Consider the following 8,600-nt stretch of genomic DNA (forward strand, 5'->3'; position numbering starts at 1 on the left):
ATATCAATAATATTTTAGATGTAAACAAATTTGGTTGTAATTCACGGGAAGAGTGATTATTTATCTCATTCACATCTAGTCCCAACGGATGAACCACTCGGGGCCTGATTAAGTAATTATTTTTAGACAACAAGAATGGACTCCAGATCTCCGGAGGTAATTAAAAATCGGGGGAAGCCAGCAGGCAATTGTTGTAGTCCAAATCGTTAATCTCAGGAATTATAATTAATCGTTCCCGGAACTACAGTGGATACTGAATGATATCGGAGTGATAAGGGACTATCGCAGCTATCACATCGTGCTATAGTGATACACTCCTCCGGGTCTCGAAATATCTAAATTCCTTGACAACTACAACTAGAATTTTAATTACAAATCTCAACATACCAAGAACGAAAATTCACTCCTCAATAAATAAATAAATAAATCAATAAATAAATGAACGAATGGAGATGAAAATTACATCTATAAATCATCAGACAATGACGCCTTTCTGCATTCAACATAAACAATGTACGTGTTAAATAATTGACTCGGGAATAATCCAGATTGAGATGAGATGAGAAAAAGCCCATCATTTATATAATTCCCAATCATGAAATGAGTTAAACAACTGTAATTAAATATTTCCTACGGTTGCGTTGCTAATGACAACCGGAAGTGGTGATCTAAAATTCTAATATCGAAGGGAGCCCCCATTTTGGTTGGCTCTAGTTTTTTATTCACCTTTCTCGATGCCATCAGCTTCGATTGTCTGCACTCGCCTGAATTGCACAATGGCCAGCCAAAAAACTAGTGCAATTCTCCCCCAGTTTTATCCCCCAAGTTGATGTAACACGAGGCAGAGGAAAAACGATTCATCTTGCAGTCGCTGATCGATATGAGGGGTGCAGAAATAGTAGAGGTAGTGGGATAAAAGAGGAGAGCCGAGGAGAGGATTAAGGGTGGTCCAGGGGGTAGGGGACAACCGAAGGGGAATTTTCGAGGGTGACGAAGTAACTGGGGCGAGGCCAGGCGCACGTACAAGTCTTACATCCCCTTCTGCCAGCTCTCGTCATCCCCCCCGAAACTCGTGTCCACCAAAGCCGCTGCCATGACACAGAATCAGTAATTAGTGGTAAGTAATCATAATCATCTTTTTACGATCGGTGATTAACGTACGCGTGTCTTTTTGGAATTTTTCGCCTCGAAACGTATTATGGGGAAATTAATGGCTTCTGATGTCATGACTATTCGTATTCTCCGTTTTCGAATCACTGAATGGTCTGATGGGATGGGAAAATTTGATTTTCTGCACACGTTTCCGAAGTTTACATCCTTCTATCCACTTTGCAACCTGTCTACCTCGCTCAAAGGGAATTGAAATCAATCCTGAGAACCAAGTGCTTGACCTAAAAGAAATCATCTTCAAATATCCAGGAGACGATTTTTCCTGGTCAGGAAAATATAAAATATTAAATGATAAAATTAAATTAATAATTCAGGTATAAGTGAATAATAAATCTTCAACGAATACTGCAGGTTACAAATAAAAATTGATCTCCAATAATGTCCCTTTTATCCATGAACCTAGAGAGAGAAATTTGAAAACTTGTCCCGCAGGTTCGTCGAACCGCGACGTTCTCACACCTGCTCCACGAGAGGTGGTCAGGTGTACTGGACTTCCGGCATCAAAAAATGTTTCATAGCATCAGAAAAAGTCACCATCAAGCGTTAAAAAAATAATGCGAGATCGCCACTGGGGCCGACCGGAAATAGACAAGAACAATAACGAAACGTGAAAAACGCATTGTATATTTTTTTCCAACATCTTTTCATGCATTCGACATAGTAACACATTTATACATATTTATATTTGACATAATGACGAGCCGATGTGAGGTGGTCAGATGTAGTAACTTCCGGGATCAAAAAAAATGTTTCATAATACAAAAAAAGAGGCAGCAGAAAATGTGTACAAAAATAATGGGGACTTTGTCTGACCGGAAATGGCCGAGAATCAGGAGGAAACGGGGAGAACACAGTAGTTTTTACGAATATCTTTTTATATATTTGATATAGTGACACGGGCCACATCGTGGCCCGTCGATCGATGTCGTCGCCATGGCTACCGGGGCCGCGCGATTCTCTACTACTGATTATTTATGTCAAGGATCCTACACTGAAATGCGAACGCAAACGTGTACCAACCCCTCTCTCTCTTTCTCCTCCTCGTACTCCCCCTCGCCCCCTTCTCTCTCTCACTCTCTTTATGTGAATCCCCTGCGCTGATTTCCATGCGCATATCAGGAGTGGGAGTGGGAGAAGGGGTGAGCGGTTGTGAAGGGGAGGCAGGGGTTGCTGGGGTCGCAGGGGACGCAGGGGAGAAACGGAAGGAAAAGGAGGAAGGGGTGGTAGGGGTGGATGGGATGGTAGGGGTGGATGGGATGGTAGGGGTGGAATGGGCAGAAGGAAGAGGGATCGAGGGGTTGTACATATTCCTTACCCCTCACACTCCCTTTGCGACATAAACCCCTCTCCTGAGTCATTTCGACCCAGTTTCACCCTGTGGTGGCCTCGTCCGGTAATCGATAACTTCCACCCAGAGAGTGCGCTCAAATCAGGGGGTTATCATACCTCCCCCTCGCCATCACCACCCACTCCACCCACTTGACTCGACCTCCCCCACATAACCCATTTTCTAGTTGCTCCAGTTACCCTCTTTCGTAATAACAATTACTGCAATAACCTTTTTTATTTATTTATCGGTTTTCTCTTCGTCGGCTTTTTTTCGAGGGCCAACTTGGAGCACTCGAAGAAAATTCAACATTTCCGGGAGGTGCCATGGGGTTTTTAGTCGGGGATTGGTGCCCCAACCGGAGGAGAGGATTTATCAACCGCACGAGTGAAAAAACCCCATCGCAACGGCCCGGATTACGTTTTTATCTAGAGTTTCTCATGTTTTGAAGTTGGCACACATGTGGGCACTGTAGTGCCAATTTCCAGACAAGAAATCGTGTGAACTTTATAATAAATTTATTGATTATATCAACGAGATCTCTAAATTTTCCGAACACTGAATTCATTGCAAATTTTATTAACTGGAAATATTAACTCCACGATGATCGGTATATATTTATAAATTTCTGGACAGATTTTTAATGGAGCAAAATGGCAATTATCTCAATGTGATATCTGAGAAAATTGTAAGCGAGGAAAGGCAATGGGCCAATGGCAAAAAATCTCGAGTACCGCCTCTTTTCCCGAAGTAACCGTTCAAACACGTTTCTCGACCACTAAAAATCCCTAAAATAGATCCCGGAGATTCATCAGTGTCGTCCTTGGAGGTCTTAGGTATCGGCCAATGGTTTCCATCCGCTTTCCAGGTAAAATTCTGATTCGTTTGATTTTAAGCGTTACTGCGAAACACCCGGAGAGAAAACAGAATGGAATCCCAGGATTTGTTCACCACCTCTCCTTTTCCCCTTTGGAAGACGTCTGACAACCACCAATGACGGCTGCACAACCATTTCATTTCATTCTCTTTATGCTTCTTGGGTTCTAACCATCCCCTGACTTCAAACTTCAACTTCACCAGTTTTTTTATCATGATTTTTTTTATTCTCGTCGGAGATTTATGATCGTTCAGAAGCACACAGACGTACTCCAAGCTGGTGGTAGAAGAGACCGGCTGGAGACGGGTTTCATTCTGAAAGGAAGATGAAGTTCAAGCGATGGTATAATCAAACTTCATTCGGAAATATAAATTGTCTATTACTATAGATTACGTGATAGGAGCATTTATTTTCAGCACTTTGCCTATTTCTGACAGTTCCGCACAATTTATTCTATTTATTTCTACCCAACACTATTTTTTCAACCCTTCAGAGAGTGAGGGGTGCGGGACCATTCACTTTTTTTTTCTCTCGGTTTAAACAAATCAATAGATAAATTAAGCATTTGGGGATTAGTCGATTGATGGACTGTCAAGTGGAATTCTCTTAAAATAGAAAAATCGTAGATAATTGAAAAATATTGGGAATAATAATGTACATCATTGAATGCGCGTAAAATTCTAATTGGCTTCGAATATGTTTTTTTTATCCTAAATGCATTGTGTCGTTAAACAATTAAAAAATCATTTGTTGATTCAATTTGATATTTAGTCGGGTGATAACTAAATCATTATCAACAAGGCGCTTATCATTTTAGATAGTCATTCTGTGATTTTAGTAAAATGATTTCGTAAAATGGATTGGGTGTGAGTATTTAATTGTTTATTTATTAATTTTGGGACTGACAATGATTTTATAACGCAAGTGAGGGTTGATATTGATTAATTCAGGGGCGTATGAGAGTTTCAGTAATTCCTCTCAATTAATTATTGAAATGGATAATGAAAAATTTTGCTTGTGCACTTATTAATAAAACGGGTAAAATATTCCAAAAACATTCTTCGTTCAATAATAAATTAAGCAAAAAAATGGGGTGCACCCCACGTGAATGACAAACGATGAAGACTTTAATAGTGAAAAAATATTTAAATATATTCACCATCAATACTCGACATTCTATAAAAAAATGGTAGAAAAACCATCAACTCCCCTACACGATCTCTCAAAAATATTCTCACCCGAATTAGAAAACCCATTCATTCCGACGAAATCTGTCTCCCCAAACCACCAACATTCCCCTGGAGAACACCAAATAATTCTGTAAAAAAGAAAAAAAAAGCCAAGTTGATTCTCTAGACAGTGGAATGGAGTCTTCTCCACGAAAGAGTTTCGCAACACTTGAAAAACCGTTATGGAAAATTTGGCATGCCGACAGCCGACAAAATACTGAAGTCGAAAAGCTATCGGCGATTTACTGGAGTCTGCCAATTATGTGGCATGGGGATTTGACAGGGTAAGTAGTCTGGTTGTAGATATGAAAATTGCCCTAGAAAAGTGTCATAAAAAAATGTTGAGAAAAATAGTTAGTGGGTTGAATTTTAGTTGAAACGAAGGGAACCGCCGCCGGGAATTTTGGGACGAGCAGAGGTCATACACGTGGAGAGGCCAAGGCGTCCCTGACGCCCACCACACGCATCTTACACATACGTACATATCTTACATACAACTACATATGTACAGGCGGAAGAAAGAAAGAATAAAAATGAGTGAGAACAGAGCCAACAGGCCGATCGTCTCTACCGATGAGTCGTCAAAAAATTACTCGAGACTTCCGTTTCGCTCATATTTTTCCATCGCACTCCACTCCCACGGACTCGTACCAATCTCATTGATTAATCTCATTAATGTACCATACATTATCATTTCAGTGAACCCAACAATCGTTTCTCAAACACTCGTCCAAATTTTTCCCTGAAATATCGATATTTATCGTGACGCCAATCACCTTTTTCATTAAAAACCCTCTGACCGGTGATCAACTCCACTCATTACAATGAATTTGAATAAACTAATGTCTTTCTGAATTTTTTATTGGGTATTGAATTTTTCATCTCGTAGACCTATAATAAATATTGTCTATTTATTCACCTCCAAAATCACTTTTTCCGCTTAAATTTCCGCTGAGCGTTTTAGAATATAATTAGAATATAATTAATGACATTTTCATGAATATTCAAGGGCATTCAGCAAACTGAGATTTTAATTGAATTTCAGCCCTTGAACTGAATGGAAAAAATTAAACCACGGAATCACGGCATTATGTTATTAATAATTGAGTAGAATAATAATAAAATCCATTAAATATTGAGTATTTTTATTCATACTACACTAATTCCGTTGTAATTCAGAGAATATTTCAATATCTCAACAAGATAATTAAAAAATAATATTAAAGCAGTTAAAAACACTTCTCTGTCCACATTTTATATCCATTACACTGAATGAATTTTATCTAGAATAGCTGACGACAGCTAAAAATATTTGATAATGACGAATGGAATACTCCGCGAATTCGAGTATTAAAAGTAATATTTCAGCGGTATAAGAATGAAAAAAAAAAAAAAAACGTACGTTAATGCAAGAATGATTCACAGCCGTTCCTTGTAAATGCACGCGTCGACGAATCAGAAAATCCAAACGTCTGTCGATCTCTCTTATCATGCAACAGCCACAAGCCCCTGGAAACGCCCTTTTTCTGACAACGAACTATGACTTTTAATCGGTCATACCGCATTGATGGGCCAGTATGATTAAAAAACAAAGTGAAGGTAATTGTGAATGTGTCACTGAATGATAATAATCAGGAGAGGATAGCTCATGGAAATGAAGAACCACTGGAATATTTGTGAAACGTGAGTTACAATACAAATGTACAAGTCTAAATCCGTGACAAAATGCTGACACGAGTATCTCTTATCAGTGCTGACGCAGCTCAGAAATGTGGAATGTTTTGGCGTTGAGGAATCGTCGTCATTTAGAACTCACTGAGAATGAAAATCATAGTTCAATCTGCAGTCAAGTGGAATAATAACGCGGCTAATTATTTTGTTTTTATGTACCACTCGGTGAAGAACCCATCCACCATTGTGGATCCAGATTTTTTCAATCTCAAGCACACCAAACTGTTCTTCAATCTTCATCTAACGAACTCAATAACAATATAAGCCAAGTCATATTCAATATTTTTCGTAATACTCTATTTGTCTCGAAAATTTAATCAAAGGTGCGTCTATCTTCTATCTTATGCGCATCATTAATAATTGAATTAATAATTGTAATTTTGAAAAATTAAACAAATTAATAACCCATTGCTCTTCTCGTGGGAGAGATCTTGCAAATAATGGAATTAACGATGCGAATTGAATCAGATGAATCAATAAATATTTAATAAATAATTAATTTCGATGGCTGAAAAATCCGCTTTTGGATAGAAAATTAATGGGAGCATACCGAATCCTATTGTTTAATGATTTTTTAAAGGAATAAATAAATCCAATGTATATTAATCTAACTGAGAAAAACAGTTGTTAATGAGCCGAAATAAAATTGGAGTCATCAATATCAGTATCCGAACCTGCCAAGAGAATCGGCAATTCATCGAAATTCCCCCCATCGCCCCCCCTCGACACGATAACAGGAATTTGCGTACTACAGAGATACACGGATGAATAAGTTTAATACATTTGCATTGGGGTTACTAAACCCAGTGTTTTCCATCGACTCAAATATCAACTGGCAATCACGAGTCAGTGCGTTGGTGTTCCTGATAATGATCTGGAGAGCTGAGAGATAAGAGGTGTCTAGCGCGATACAAGGACGGGAGTTAAAAAAAGGGCATTGATTAATATATCCTTCGAATTATTCATATGGTTTCATAAAATATTTCACCGATTGTTTTTGTCAGCGACACTGTGTGCCACATACAGTGAGCGGTGGTTCATCCAATTGGAATTAATTAATGTGCTATCAAGTCCGCTGACCTATTCCCCGAAGTGGGCGGGGGAGGGCGGTTTAGATAGAAAACGAGGCTCGTTACATCGATGTGATGCAACGAGAATAGCCATGAGGGGAATTAAAAATTACTCCAACACATCTGTTGATGAGCTGATAAAATTACGGGTTTTTTTTTCCGATTACGATTCTCTACGGAGAAAAAATTTTCCACGAAATCGAAATATCGTTCGTTGAATAGAAAACGTGGAGAACATCCGGGTCAAGTGTTTTTTAATATCGCATAATAAAATTCAACAGCGCTTGAACAATATTTTCCTCAGTTTACCTCAATCATGTTTTTTTTTTGCCTCAAGGGAGTGATTACCTGCTAGTTTATGGATTTGTTCGTGTTCTCTCGGAATAGATAAGGTGTTTCGTAATCTAGTTTTTGGGTGTTTCGTCGCCCCTAGAGACATCTGGATGTCAACTCACCTGTTCGTAGGTCGAACAGAAATTTTCCGTACCAATATGGATGTGGTAAAAATAATTCGTGACAGACATCATGTGATAAACGGTGAATAATACTGAATGAGAGAAAAATTAATCTCCAACACTTACTTATAGATTCTGTATTTATTATCTGGATTTACATAGTTATGCCGGGTTGTCTACACATAGTATAATCATTTTGTTTCACATCAGACATTCGATGGAATTTTTTTTCGCATATTTTCAGGGTATGGCCCATAGTATACGCTAAAATCGAAAGTTATCATCGAAAAATTGAATGAACATAAGTAGAGCTAATGTTTTACTTATTTACAAATTTCTATTTTAAATGTATATCCCATTAACAATTTTATGTTCGAGATTTTTATACAAGTTCCTTCCGAAATTATTAATTAGTCGAAAAATTGAACGATTGAGTGAGCAAATGAAGGTCTCTCAGAACAGCGAAAGACAAACGACACCTTGACACGAGAGTTGACTTTCAGTATTTAATAAATTAAATTTTCATCGTGTACTCAACAATTGTCGTATTCCCACATTCAGATCTGTCACATCAATGATCTGTGATATCAACCCTGAAATCCATCGATCCCTTACCTCTCATTATCACGTATCGTAGATTATTCCTAATGTTCTACCCTAATCTCGTCAATCTATCATACAAAAAGAAAATAGCCCCACGACAACTCCAGCATTGCGCTCTCTCCCATTGGCATTTCTCCA

The 8,600-nt window shown here is 38.4% G+C and overlaps 1 long non-coding RNA gene across 1 annotated transcript; it reads right to left on the bottom strand.

Moving 5' to 3' along the window:
• Positions 1-1,773: 1,773 nt before the first annotated feature.
• On the bottom strand, positions 1,774-6,094 carry LOC105273477 (uncharacterized). Its single transcript, XR_892905.1, has 3 exons — positions 6,006-6,094; positions 4,613-4,692; positions 1,774-3,688 (listed from the first exon to the last, which is right to left on the bottom strand). It is a non-coding gene; the product is annotated as an uncharacterized lncRNA (long non-coding RNA).
• Positions 6,095-8,600: the final 2,506 nt, after the last annotated feature.

Source organism: Fopius arisanus, unplaced genomic scaffold (assembly GCF_000806365.1).
Source record: "Fopius arisanus strain USDA-PBARC FA_bdor unplaced genomic scaffold, ASM80636v1 scaffold00005, whole genome shotgun sequence".
Taxonomy (NCBI): Eukaryota; Metazoa; Arthropoda; class Insecta; order Hymenoptera; family Braconidae; genus Fopius; species Fopius arisanus.